Here is a 15,020-nt window from a genome sequence, read left to right on the forward strand (position 1 = left end):
GGGACACCACTAGGGACAGGGACAGGCCTCCAACTAGAGCCTGTGCCACTGGTAACAATCTCTGGGATAACAATACCACGGCTAGTTACTAGCAGTCTCACATGAGTACTTTTAGATCCACTTAATTCCACCAATTTAAGGAGGACAGTTTCTTGTTAATCTTAATATACAGTTTAAGATGTAGCATGACTACAGAAGACAGCCAATATTATGGTTTGAACTGCACAGACACTCCAAACTGTTACGTGGAAAAAACCATCATAAGGCAGAATGCACTAGAAGTGCAACTCAAGATTGTCAACACCAAGCTGTATGGTGCTGCTGACACCTAGGGATGGATAGGGATGGAGGTGATAGATGCCCCATTCCTGCAAATATTCTAGGTCAGATTAGACGGGACTCAGAGTAAACTGAAAATGCCCCTCCTCTTTGCAGGGGAGTTGGACTATGTGACCTTTAAAGGTCTACTTCCAACCCAAACTGTTCCATGAAACTTATTTTTCAGTGCCTTTAGAGGCCACTCAATTCACTCAAAGGACAGCAGGCAGGGAAGAACACATAAGTATGAAGGTGAAGTTGAAGAACAACTTCATATTCAGTCATGTTTAGCAATCCTCTACAATCCTCCAGGTAGTTACCTGGTTTTCATGACCACTACTATTTATCCAACAGAAGACACTGCCATGAATTGCTTAAACACACATTCCATTCCTTCCTACCTCCAAGGTCTAAGATAATTGTCTATATCATACTTCAAATTAAATAATTTTTAAGCATGAAGTAAACACAGAAAAAGGGCAGTTAGCTATTACTAAAATACATGAGCCAGAAGCAATACCTTAACTATTTACAATCCTCACCTGCTCTGCTATCCCTTCCTTTCACAGTCAGGAGTTCCTTACCCCTATCCCTGCACCCAAATCCTCCAATTTGATCCAGAGATCACCCAGTAAAATGTAACACAGAACAATGGATAGCCAATAAGGTACTGTTGATAACAAACAAGTTATGATCAATCAGTCACATATTGTTAATTGGCAAAGATGCATGCCTTTCACACATTATCAGCTCATAACTGGGTGCAGAAGTATGTGACAGGAGCATTATTGTCAAAAGTAGTTTCAGACGTATTAACAGTTTTTAGTTGTTATACAGAAGTTCCCCTTATATAAAACTACGTATGTACCTAGTCCTTTGCCTCCTCTCTTTAACCTACCATTCAACTGTATAATGCCACAGCCACTTCCAGAAATTAGGAAGCTAGAAATGCAGATGTTACATGTGGATAAACAGGGATATTAAAGTCTAACACACCATAACATAAATCAGACTGATACTGCTCCATGAACAGGCTTATTTCCATCTTTATAGCCATCTTCCATCTCCTGACTCATTAGCCACGTCTTCCCACTTTTCATCTCCTTTTAAGCTACGTTTCCTCTCCTACTCTACCAAAAGCTGTTCTAACAAGCAAATACAGATAGTACCCACATCAAGGTACCCTGATCCACAGGACATCATACAGCCCGCCCCTCCCTGAAGAGTCTAAAGGCCAAAATCCAGATGTGTTCTCCTAGAAGTGCACCCAGAACACCCTATGCCATCTGAACGAGTATTTTCAAAAAGAAACAAGAACAAAAAAACCAAACCAAACAAAAGGTAGCAAAGCTCACATTTAAACTGTTACACAAGCAACAACTTTGAATAACTTCTACTTCACACACACTGGGCCACTGTCACCCCTTATACAGAGAGGTCATCACTAATATCATCACACTAATCATTTGTGCTGTCAAAGGATTGTCATTTAGCCCAGAAATACCCTTAAGGATTTCCACAAAAGCTTTCTGACACACTGCTCTCAAGTGGTTCATGCAAAGGTACATACTTTTAGTTCCCATAGGGCTCTAAGGACTACTTTAAGATCTAAGTATGTGCACCTCTAGGCTGATCCCCACCAGGAAAACAAGCTCAGACAGATCACTGTTACTCTTTCCATAAGCCAACTTGCACAGAGGAAAAGACAACTAAATTATTTTCTCTCAAAAGAACAGTGTCCTACAAGTCCTAAGAATTAGTAAGCATTTGGGTCTACCATTCAGGAAAATGTTTGTCAAAAAAGTGCTGATTGATGATACGCTCTAAGTGCAAAGTATAAGGGCAGCATATAGTAGCTAACAATATTATTTGTCCAATTACTATCCCAAATACCTAAAGACTGAAGGACTGGAAGAATGTCATTCTGTAAGACTGACACAGAAATCAAGTGTTACAACTGTTAAAATTGTGCAAATGACTGAGTTTCACCTTACAATGCACTCAAGAACAGCCAGTAGTTTTATACTGCGCTGGTGTTTCTGGTTCAACCACAGCTGAGCTTGTTTCCTTTTTTTAGTAAGATTCAAACTCTGCCATGCCTCAGCTCTCTGTGCGGCATTTTGTTTTGCCAGCAGAAGTGGTAGACACATGAGTCATCTGGGTCAGTAGGAACTTCAGGTCATCTCTAGTCTCACCCACCACCATCTCTCACACCATGTGGAGAGATTGCTCAGGTCTTTAAACTGTACGGGCTGAAAACTCTCCAAGAAGGGAAGCAGCACCATCCATCTCTGTGGACACTAGGCCCACTGCCCAGCTGTTCTCAGGGAAAGAAAAGCTCTCCCTCACCCCATCTCTATGACCAAACCCAGCTCACTGCCACCAGGGTTCAGGACATTCTGCCCCTAGTCCTGCTGGCACCACTGCCACGCCTGCTGAGTTCTCTCTCAGACAGCATTATGGAGTCAAGCATACCTTAGACAGATCAGGAGGCTGATTAGCTTCACAAATTCATAAATTTGGTTAACAAGCACAATTTGAGCAACCCTCAAACTATTCATATTGCATTCAGATATGAAAGGTACCCTCATCTCTTTGCTACATCCACAACATTTTCATGTTTCATGCAACTGAGACTCTTATTCCCACTTATTAATCCTGATGTACAGTTTCCATAATTTTTCTAAGGAGGATTAACTAATTCTTTAGTCCATACACATCACACATGGCAAACATGTACCACTCATATTCAAGTGTTCAAAGCTGCCCAGGCAGTATCAAGCTATTCCCGAGTGTACCATTTCACATCCTTTTGTGTGGGTCTATGTGAAATCCTGCCTCCATATACTGCATTTGATAGCAGTTTACTCACAGTTATCCTAATCTGGACTGAACATATGAATAACCACATGTTTACAGCTCTTCCTAATAGCCTAACAGTCAGAATTTTTGAGATGCATGCAGATAAAAACAACACAGCCATCTTAGGTCAAGCGAGTCATGAAAAGATACATAAATCAAATTTTAAAAGGGCAAGTCAACCCAATTTATAAAACAGGAGAACAGCTACAATTAGATGGTCATTAATTTTCAGTATTTTAATGATTTATCAAGTAGTACCAGCAGCCACAAAAATTAGATCTTGGACACTTTCAGTACACACAAAGATTAGTCAAGATTGATATGCAGAAGTGTAAGCTAAATCTGATACTGCACAGTTAAGTTTAAAAAAAAAAAAAGAAACTTCTACAAAAACTATCAACTCATTTTCTGTTCCCATGCACTGCTTCAAGCAGGAAAACTGATGAATTCAATCAATCATTCTATGCAATTAACTCCAAAGACAGACAATTTGACTTATCATTTCTTCAGGAACATTGACATTCCTCATTTCAGAACACCTAAAAATGTTTCAAAACAAGTAATCCTTACTACGCCTGGTTACACAACACACAGTACTTGTAAAGATCAAAAAAACCTGCATCCACAAAAGAGAAACAGGCTATATTTTTGCCACAGCAGAAGTCTGCATTATCTACTCCTTTTGTAACAGCTAGTTCTATGCTTCTAACAATACCACACAGGCACAGAAAATTCCTGTAGATTCACAGGATGGTCCGAGTTGGAAGCAATCTTCAAATCATCTAGTTCCAACACCTGTGCCATCAGCAGTAGTATCTTCCACTAGATTAGACTGCTCAAAGCTTTGAATAGGTCATCCTCTGTTGTATCACTCAGTGCAGAAACAGGCACCATCTCAAACATCTGTGTTGCACATAAAACCTTCTCCACACAAAAGAAGAAAACCTATAGCCCAGTTATAATTTCAGCAGAAAAAATACTCTTCATCACCAGAGGTATGTCCAAAAACAAAAAGCATTGATTTCCACCATGATAGCCAGTTTCATATTGTTCAGCTGCACTGGTTCAGACGAATTTCACTACAAGAACCACTTTTCTTATAAAAATAGCCTTTAGCAAAAGACAAGCGTCCATTTAATTTTCTTTCAGTTTGCTCAACTGTTACAGAAAAAATTCAGCTACTCAGTTGGTTAATGAGGCTGTAATTCTCATCTTGCCTACCAACATCTCAACCATGGATGCTGTCCAAAGCAAGTGCTATTGCTATGCCAAGTTTCACAGTTTAGCTATCTGAATGCAAAAGCAGCTTCTACTGTCTTCTTCACTTTATGCAGTTCACTTTGTCAGCACTTCTCCAGTTCCCTTCAGAATGGGTGCTCTGGCCAGATTAGCTATAGCAGTTTTATGTCAGGACCTCAATTTGGGCTTGTAGCTCAAGGTACAAGCACATAAAAATTAAAAAGTCAAACTCATTAATACACTAATTTCTTCTCTACTGCATGCATGCAGTACATGCATACTCTGTTACAAGCAGCATATGGTGTTTTAGAGTTATGACTTTAGTTGTCCCTCCTTTGGAAACAGAGCGTGGCTTATAAAGCTTATTTGGGTGGAAATGAACCAGACCAGGATGTCTGATGAGATTTCTACACGTGTTACTAGGGGTAAAAATAATACCCTTAATTACAATTATAGCAGGTACTAGGATAAGATTTAAATTAAAAAAATTTAAAAGCCCTTCTTAAATCAACTGTGATATGCAACCAGTGCATGTTCATCTCTAGTTATGCTTGCTAGATCAACACTAGAGAAGAATAGCAGACATAGAAAATTTAAATAAATCCCAGTATTTTGCTTTGCCTTTAAACTGGGCTGAGTTGATGAAAATTTAATTTTATTAAATTAAATGCAATGCTAATGGATAAATAAAAACAGAGGTCACAGCATTAATTTTCCAGCATTTCAAGAGGACAAACAAAATGGATGGCACCAAAACGAAGACTTCATTACAAAAATAAAATGGAAACATACAAAGTAAGTATGCTATCATTCCCGCAACATATTGCCCATTTCAGTGCAATGGTGACATATGCATGTGCTCAAAGCAACTTCAGAAATCTAAATAGCCCATTAACAACCTTCCTCTGCCAAGACAGATGGCCACAATACCTACTCTCTCCTGCATCTATCTTCCTTCCTCTATTAAAGAGAAACACACTTTGCTAGACCAGAGATATAACGGACCACCTTCTCCTCCTCCTCCTCTCTACTTTGCACTTGGCTTCTCACAAGGTCACCTGGAGCAGTGTTGCAAGGAGCCTTAACTACTTCTGTAGGTCATCAAGTACATTTCCCCCCCCACTGGTCCCATGAACTATAAAAAGCTATCTCACCATTCAGCACACCTTTCTCCAAAGATGCTGCTCAAGTCCACGCATAGCTGCTCCCACATTATGTAAGAGATAAGACCATAACTTCAAGAATGCATTCAGAAAATAAGCTGATCACAAGTAAGACTTGGAGAAGTTGCCCACTTTGGTACTGAAACAAAAAATCACATACCACAAAACTAGAAGTGGCAAGTTTATAAGGCCAAGTTTGAATAGCAGGCAGACAAACACCTGCCCTTTTTCTGGTGTTTAGATATTTAACTCTTAAATTTTGATATCCAGTACACCAAGTCTAAACCAGGGAACCATTGCTTGAAGGCACTTTATAGTTACATTAGTAACAACAAGACACGACCATGACATTCTTAGCCAATTTTATTTACATTAAGGTATGTTAACAGCAAGCTTTCCATAATCTGACAGAGAAACAGGCCTATTGGATGCCAAGGCTGACTGTCCAAATCCAAATATATAGAGAGACAGTTACAAGATCAGGACCCTCAAAATCACATTTTTCCCTAAAAAAATTCAGGTACCATGAATGTGAGTGTTTGGTATGTATCTAGAAATATATTTAGAAATTAGAGACAAAGCCAGCTCAAGAAGCCCATTTCAGATGTTTCAAATGTTTATGCCTCATGGCATGTAGGTACAGTATAAATACCTACAAAACGTACTGAAATCTCTACCTCATCATACATGCCAATGCAGCTAGGTGGAAATGGCATAGAGTATCCAAACTATCTTCTGACCTCATTCCTCCTCTACCTGCCTCCAGGTAATATTGCATAAATTTTCATCAGTATAAATAATAAACAACAGAAAATTAAAAAAAACAAAACACAAGAAAGACAACTCATAGTAATTCTACCTCTGAAAAAACATGTAATAACAGTATTGCAAAATACAATCAGCAGGGACACTACTGGTAGAAAAGTTTCATTTACACGACCTTTCCCTTTCCATGGCTGAATCGCTTTCTCTCAACCCTTACAAGAGGAACTGACTAAGGCATTTGCCCGTAAGTACTTGTTTGAATTTCCAAGAAGAATTATTTTCATCCATTCTGTAAAACAAATCCTACGAACTTCCTTTCTGACATCAAGATTTAAGGCACAGAAGAACAACAGTACTCCAGTGATCATTCAATTGGCAGTTTCATTCCATAAGAATACATAAAGCTTATTCAGCTAACTCTGAGTAAGGACTTAGCTAAACAAACTCATCCAGAGCAGTCTGAAAGCAAATGCAGCCAGCACAGACCTACCTACAGAAAGTCTGCTCAACACATCACAGTGAATATTTCAGGACACCCTGAGTACTCTTTCCGACATCTGTGTAGACTGTCTTACAATGTATTTGAATGTTAAAATGTTCCCTCTTTTGCCAGTAGCTAGGTAGTATGTACTCACAAGACCGCATATGCACACTTTACAGTATGTTACAGCAATTCAGTTACTTTCCATTGTATAATGCTTTCTTTCTACCTCTACTCCACACTCACCTGAAGAAGTTAGTAAAGTGTCTTATGCCCTTAACAGATCCCAAGTGTTCCACCACCTCAGTATGTTCTAGTTTCTGCATCATTTGGGCAGCTACAGCGGGCTTACGGGGATATATCTGGTTTTTTGCTAACTGCAGCTGAAAATCAAGCTACGCATTCTCACAACATCTTACAGCTCCATCTAGTCCAAGAATCTCTGCAATTTCTGATTAGCAGCTGGACTATTTGAGCCATCAGCAATATCATGACTGCGTGAGGGAATGAAGACTCAGTTTTACCAATGTTTCACATGAAGTTCAAGACTGCCTAAAATTATGCTCATTCTGATCCTTGGCTGGCATGCTCACTGCCAGCACATTTAAACACCTAACTCCCATCCCAACTTTAATCAAAAAAACACAGCCTTTTTCAAACACTCGTTACATTGAAGCTTACTATGACTACCAAAACAAATTAAAACCCCTGTTGCTTAAGTACAGGAGAACCACCAGTCTCAGACAGAATAGGAAACAGTATGACACTAGTTTAATCACCATCTGGAAAACTTCAGCTTGTTCCCAAGTCACAATTTTCAAGTGTATGAAAATAAGACCTTCCCATTACAATTTTCTGCATTATGTAATTACTGCTCTTAAAACTCAACATATTTTTTCCAGCCAAGTTGAATTTAGACTGTAAGCTACTTCAAAAGCTTAACATGGCTTTAGAATTTTTAAGGAAGTTTCCGTGAAAGCATATTTAAGATTTCTTCTGTGAGCTCTTCCTCTTTCACTTGGTTTTAAAGCTGAAAATCTGCAGTCCTTATAAAAATACTGACTACTAAAGCCAAGTGTTTCACTGAGGCCACCTTTCCAAGATGTACTTAACTGCAGAGCTGTATGTCATGAAGTCTATGCAAAACACATGCTCTTCCAAATACACTGAAGACCAACAACTAGCAATTAGGTCTCTCATCAAAGATTCTGTCAGACCTAGCACTGCATTCAGTAGCTCTGTAAGCATTAGATGCAAGGGAACTCCACAAATAAACAATTCATACTGAGCAGTAAGAATTCTTCTTGCCCAGTATTGGCAGCTTGTCTGAGCTTCAGTGGGAATCAGTCAAGAAGCCTGTAAGTGTTATTTAGCCACCAGAGACTTGGTATGACTTTCAGAATTTCCATACGGATTAGGCAACAAAACATCTTGATCTGGCCCACCAGCTGTAGTAGCTGAAACTTAAAAATGGTCTTATTTCAGCTTCTCCATAACTAATCCTCCCGAGTGCGTCAAATTGGGTAGATTTTACACTGGCAAGATCAAAAAAACACATGTAGCAGCTTCCTTCAGAAATGGAACTACAGATGTACACCATCAGCTAATCCTGCTGGACAGTGTCGTGATTTTTCAAATGATTTGGGGGCTGTCAGGAATCTCCATGCACTAAAGCAACATTCTCTCACACTTTTCAAATGTTATCAACAGCTGGTAACACTCACTGTCCTCTGCAGACACTAGCATCTATCAGAAAAGCGTTTCAGCAAAAGTAAAGATGGCATTAAAGCAATACTGAAATGTATTTCCATCACAAATTGAGTTTATCCATTAGCTGACAGTTGGATTTATTGCAATGAAGAACATCATTGGCGACAAATACAACCAAGAGGGATTATGTTCTAAGACAAAGAGTTTTACCTATAAAAGCAGCCATTTCTGCATCGCTGTTACTAGACAGGAGCTTGTACTTGCATCCTTGTACTATTTTTAACTGCAAAGTCTACATCTGCAGGGGTATTGACTTATTTTAAGAAGCACAAGAAAACTGAGCTATTCCTTGGGCTTTTAGAACACTAGATCATATGTCATCTATTTCCTACCTAGTCTCCAACTAAAGTAAGCTTAGCTTTGTCTCCCAAAAATTCTCAGTATTACAAGGATTTAAACAGAACTCAGTTTGAATATTGTCATCTAGAAACCTGAGAAATATCCTGCGAGCATTTCCGTCTTTTTTCTTTTAACCTAGATCATCTAGCTCTGTCTTAAGTATGGTAGGTCACAATTTTTGAAAATGCATTAAGTAAATCTTTCCCTCCCATTAGAACAGCATTTAAAAGGAATCAGAAAAAAGAATAAAACTTCAATGTCACATTAATATGGCAAAGTCACAATAAACTTACTTGCAGGAATATTAAACTAGTATGATTACCCTAATAATAGGAAAATATTAACAAGCATATTTGAGACATATCCACCACAAAGAAAAAAGCAATTAAAAATCTCCACTGCATATGGAAAAGATGAACCACTCCACCAGAAAAAAAAACACATAAAATAAATCTATTGCCGAAGCAGAAATATCAGTGTGGGTAAATCCAGAAGACTTTTGAAAGGAGCATTAAAGATGTGCTTGGTCAGATTTGACTACAACTGATAAAATTCCTTAGCAGTTTCAAGGTCATTGGTATGTGTCTGTAGTTACAAACACTCAATAATATATCAGAAAAAAAACTTCAAGTATCTACATTTCTCTCCAATTAAGTAATATTCTGTTGTACACAGTGTACATAGAATTGGCAATTTTATATTTGCAAACAAAATTATTTATACATAATCACTATAAATGAGTTTGAAGTCCACTACTAGAGCCATCACTCGTAATACAACATTTCTAAAAGGTCAGAGAAACCAGATTAAAAATCCTGAATGTAACATCAGGATTCATGGAACTGAAAAAGGAACACTGAAGCTGTAACTAATACCACTGTGCTTCCTCAACCAAATGTCCCCAGATAGAGGAACACCTTCCAGCCTCCCTCAGTTTAATTCAAAATTGGCCATCAAAGCAAAGACAAATTCAAACGGCGTGGAGTTTTTCAGCACAAAAAATCGGGAACCTACTACTTTTCAAGAAAATACACATATCCTGAAACAATTCATTAGGTGTCACAACTTTATCCAAGATCACTTGAAAGGACACAATACACTGAAGTCCTACGTAGCTACTAAACTTTATCAACCAAGGATGTCTTCTTAACTTAAAAAAAATAAGGCAACACCTTTTAGTCTCAGAGACTTCAGTTAAATGAACTACAATCAAATGCTGTTTTATAAAAACAAATTTTCTTGTGCGTTTTGCGTGGTTTCTCTCACTGTTTTTCCAATAGCTTTCAGTTTTCTAGCCCTAGCAAGTAACACCTGAATTTAAACGGACGCTATCAAGGAGATAACGAGGTGAAAGACCTGCCTGGCTGCTCCTAGAGTTCTCACCATCAGCGTTACGCAGTTGAAGCAAAATCCACTCCACGCACGCAAGGCAAGATTAGGAATTCTTTTTTCCGGGACGGGGCAATCTGAAAAGGCAGGTAATACACCGAACCTCGGTAATGCTCCGTGCAAAATGCAGGGATGACGATCCCTCAGGATGACCAAGCTCGGACGCGCCGCGCCGGTGCGACCCTTGGCTGCATCAAATAAGGCGTTTGAGCGCGCACGCTCACACGCCCATCCCCCCAACAACGCCGGCTCCCCTCGGGCGGGAACTCCCCAGCCCAGCAGAGCCCACTCGCAGGGCGGGACGCTCCGCACCGCCTCCCGCGGGGCCTGGGGCGGCGGAAGGCCGGGACCAAGCAGGACCGCGTGCGCCGTCGGGGCAGCCGCGCCAGTTCCATCGGAGGGGGCGCTGCCGCCGGCCCCCCAGCTGCGCCGGCCCCACCAGCGGGCGCGGCTCGGCTCCCGCAGGTGCGGCGGGCAGCCCTGCGGCCCCTCCGCAGCCAGCCACAGTCCCCGCGCCTTCCACCCGCGGCCCTGCGCTGCCCCACGGCTCCGCCGGGCCGGAGGGCACGCTCAGAAGGCGGCAGATGCACTACGGTGGGCAAAAGCGCTCCGGTTAGAGCAAACTCAGGCGCGAACAGGACGGAAAGGAAGGTGCAGCTTGCGGGGAGAATGGCAGCGACGCTCGAGTGGCCACACTAGAGAAATAGGTGGGGTGACAGTCATTCAGAGAGATGCTGCGAATTAAACAGAGGGTTTATCGAACAGTGTTTTGTCTGGAGGACAAGTGTTTAACCACACTAAAAAGGGGGGAGTGGGGCGAAGGAAACGGCCAGAAAAGCCCTAAGGTTAAACAAAAAGCGATTAAAGTCATCTAGAACGAGACTGAGAAGGGGATGAACTAACCGCTCGCAGAAAGAAAAACCCACTGTCAGCAACTGTCAAGAAACCCCTCTTTAACACCACCGGTACCTTGGAGTTTGGAATCCAGACCGCAACAAGCCGGTACCGAGGGAAAGCCGCCGGTCACTGACAGTACTAGGGGACGGTGAAGGTTTCCGCACACGCCTTGATTTACCTTTACCCTTTGCTCGGGTAAAACCACGGCCCTGGCCGTGCGCCGGCGGCCCCTAGCGCAGCCCGCCCCGCCTTCCCGCCGTGCTCCCCGCGCGGGCTACAGTCCCGCTCCGGCTCCAGCTCTCCTCCACTCCCGCTCAGGGGCGAATGCGACGTCCCACCAAGCCTCTGCCAAGACAGCATGGCTCCCCGTAAGCCCTGTCTCCGTCCCCAGCCCTTCGACCCGCTCTTCTTTAAGCAGCCCGGGACCGGCAGTCCGTCTACTCGCTGTCCTGCAAGACCAGCGAGTTTCCCGGAGCGCGCTGCTGCCGTCCGACTCCGGAGCGGAGGAAAGGTGTCTTCTACCCAAAAGAGCGGCGCAGTGCGCCCCGCAGCCTCCTCACCTGATGGCTTTGGTGCTCCTACTATCCCACCGTCCCGCACTCGCCCTGGCTCCAACAGAGCAGACTGGCTCGGTGACGGGCAGATAAAGGCCCCCACAGCCCGCCCCCGCGGCCACCGCCTGAGTGACGCTGCCGGCGGCCACTCAATAAGCCCCGCGCCCGCGGGGCCGCGCCCCCGGGCAATGCGGACACTTGGCGGAGCCAAGGCCGGGCGGGCCCTTCTCCGAGACTGCCGCCGAGCACCTTCGGACGGCGAGCAGAGCATGGCCGCGGAGTCTGCAGATAAGGATGGGGCGGGAGCTTGCCCTGCCCGTCCCCAGTGGGGTCAGAGGCAGGACACCCACAATGCTTGCTTATCTCCCTAAGGGTCCCTGACTGGCCGTCTTTCCCTGCCTGTGTAATGTCGAGCCCCAGAGGCTTCACGCTGCCTCCTCTCCTGAAAATGGCTCGGCGGGGCGGACGACCCCCCCCCGCAAGCCGCCCGCCCGAAGGGGCGCAGCAGCAGCGAGCGCTCCGTGACCGGCGACGAGCATAACCGCTCCCGGAGCGCCGTCCCGTTTCCGAGAGGCGTCCGACAGCGAGGGGACCCGTCCTCGCCCCCCGCAAGGTTCGGCTGCCGAGCCCCGCGGCTGCGCTCCTGCGGGGCGGCTCGTTCCGCGCGGGGAGCGCTCCAGCGAGCGCCCAGAGGGATGTGTGTCATTTGTGGCGGGGACAGGGTCTCGTCCCCGCGGGAGTGCATGGTTTGGTGTGTCCCCCGCCCTCCCAGCGCTCCAACTAGTCAAAATACACCGCCAGTCCTTAGAAAAGACCTGAGATTTAACTATCCATTTGTCTCGCTCATATAGATATCACATTAGTTATTTCCGTACTTGATATAGATGGGTACGGTGTAACGTGCTGGCAGCAGCATAAAATAAACAACAATGGCAGTGCTCGGGGCCGGTCTTTGCCGGTAGCACAAGCTGCAGCGCCAGCGTTTATCACCGCCGCCTCTTCCTCCTGCCCAGACCCTCCCACCGCTGCGGGGACGGAGGGCGAAAGGAGGGGAGACGCGCCCGAGGACGGGACACCCCGTCCGTCCCTTTGCCCGGAGCCCCGCAGTGATCCCTGCTGCGGTAGCCGGACGCAAACTTTCCCCGCGCACACCGGTGACCGCTGTCCGCGTCCCCCGCCGCCCCGGTAGGACCACGGACAGAGACCGGGGCCGCCCCGCCCACGCTACCCATGCACCGTCGCGCAGTGCCCCGACGCCCCGAACAAAGGGACGCGCCCCCCCCCCCCGCGGCGGGTTATTCATCGCCACGAAAAGACACGGGTCCGCCCCGCCCGACGGCAGCAGACTTCTTCTCCGGGAAAGCTCAGCGGCTCTCCTCACCCCGCCGCCCGCCCTCCGCACCCGCTGACAATAAGGCCGACCGCGTCTTTGTGCGCCGCGGCACGCAGTCGTCTCCCAGCCCCGCAGGAAGCCACAAAACGCCGTGCGGCTAATGCAATTAGGCGCGGAGAGCCTTATCCCGGCTAATCTAGAAATACGAGTTGATCTCCTCAAAGTAATACCGTCTCCCTTCACCCGCGCGGTGCAGGTCCGTCCCCTCGGATACTCCCCGCAAGGAGACGTATCCGGAGCTGGGCGGGCGCGGTCACGCTGGGAACTTTGCGGCCGGGCCAGCCCAGGTAGGGGTGGACACGCCGTCCTGCGTGGGCGCGGTGCGGTCCCCCAGGTTCAGCGGCTGCCCTCCCGACGCTGCAAACACTTCCAGCAACTCAGCTCCGTGGGCACGCTGCCATAGCCGCGCCACTGCCTCACTCAGCGCCGTCGGCACGAACCGTGTCAGTACGGAGCAAGCACAGGTGATCAGCATATTTGCACAAGGCATGCACCTCTGGGATCGGTCGTGTGGAACCTATCGTATACGTACAGTAACAGAAAGAATCGAGCCATAACTTACCTTCCTCTCCTCGGCTTACAAAAAAAAAAAAAAAAAAAAAAAAAAAAAAAAAAAAAGTATCGGTGCAGTTCTCCCGATAAAGGAACAAGAGCCAGATGGATAGTTCTCTCAAAGACAAGAGCTAAACTGCTGACAGTTATAGAAGGAAGCAAATAAAAAACAAAACAAAACCAAAAAAATCTTTTCCCTCCCCCACCCCCAACAGTCCGACACTAGGGGGAAAAAATCAAAAATTAAAAAAAATTGGAAAATTAAAAAATGATAACGGGAGAACTCAAAAGGGAGAGAGTGACAGGACGAGCCTCCTTTCGCAACCCAATGGAACAAAAAGAGGGGAGGGAGAAATGAAGGAACAAAGAAAAGAAGGATGGAAGGGCGATTTTAAAGACGCGCTCTCTCTCTCTCTCTCCCTTCCTCTCCCTGCTGGTCACTTCCTAGCGGCTCGCCACCCGAGCCAACTGCAGCATCGCAGAGTGCGCGGGGGGTCGGGGCGGGGGAGGGGGCTGGGGGGGACACGACGCCGTGCGATGCGGTGCCGCGCCGTGCCTCGCAGGGAGGCGGACCGCTCCGCAGATTTATAGCAGCCCCGCCGCCCGGCTCCTGCCCGCCGCCGCGCCGAGGTGCGTGCGTGTGCGTGCCGCGCCCGGCGGCGCGGCCGCGGGGGCGCGGCGAGAGGCGTGTGTCCGCCCAGAAGCGGCCGCGTCCCGCCCCGCGTTCGTCCGTCCGTCCGCGCTCGCCCCCCGCGCGGCCCCCGCCCCCCGCCTCCCCCGGCGCCACGCGGGGCAGCGTCTCCGCACCCCGGCGCATCGCAGGCTGCTGGCGGCGCCGCGCGCCCACATTGGCCCGCCCACCTCCCACTCGCCCCGCCCCCGGCGAGGCGGCGACCGCCCATTGGCCGCGCGGCCCGCCACTCGGCAGGGCCCATGGCGCCGCGCTTCAGCGTGCGTTGCGCCCTGCGGGCCCGCCTCCGCGCGGGCGGGGGGGCCCGGCGCGGGAGGGGGGGGAGGGGGGGGGAGGTGGGCGGCCGCTCCGCAGCGCCCCCGGCGCCGCCCTCCAGGCACCGGGCGCTGCCCCGGGAACACGGGCAGATCCGCGGCGCCGCGGCCGCTACTGCCCACTCGGTCAGCCACGTGGGAGCGGGGCGGGGCATCACAGCACGCCTGGGGCGGCCCGCTGGCGGTGCCACCATTCCTTCGCAAGAAGTGCTGCCGAGAAAGCAGCCTCTTTTTTTTTTTTTCTTTTTTCTTTTTTTTTCTTTTTTTTTTTGTTTTTGTGTTATTTGCCCGTT

The 15,020-nt window shown here is 46.7% G+C and overlaps 1 protein-coding gene across 9 annotated transcripts in view; it reads right to left on the reverse strand.

Moving 5' to 3' along the window:
• The window catches only part of ELAVL2 (ELAV like RNA binding protein 2), an 86,804-nt gene extending 74,900 nt beyond the window's left edge, over positions 1-11,904 (reverse strand). For 4 of the 9 annotated variants that reach the window (XM_088054451.1, XM_005530754.2, XM_088054452.1 and 1 more), the window contains exon 1: positions 11,784-11,857. The gene's annotated coding sequence lies outside the window, so the exon portion shown is untranslated. Of the gene's footprint in view, positions 1-11,783 lie in introns of all 9 variants that reach the window. The other 5 variants (XM_088054456.1, XM_088054455.1, XM_088054450.1 and 2 more) reach the window with 2 other exon arrangements.
• Positions 11,905-15,020: the final 3,116 nt, after the last annotated feature.

This window comes from Pseudopodoces humilis, chromosome 4 (genome assembly GCF_049639895.1).
Source record: "Pseudopodoces humilis isolate 2021_Gansu_Grassland_sample_001 chromosome 4, ASM4963989v1, whole genome shotgun sequence".
NCBI classification, from domain to species: Eukaryota; Metazoa; Chordata; class Aves; order Passeriformes; family Paridae; genus Pseudopodoces; species Pseudopodoces humilis.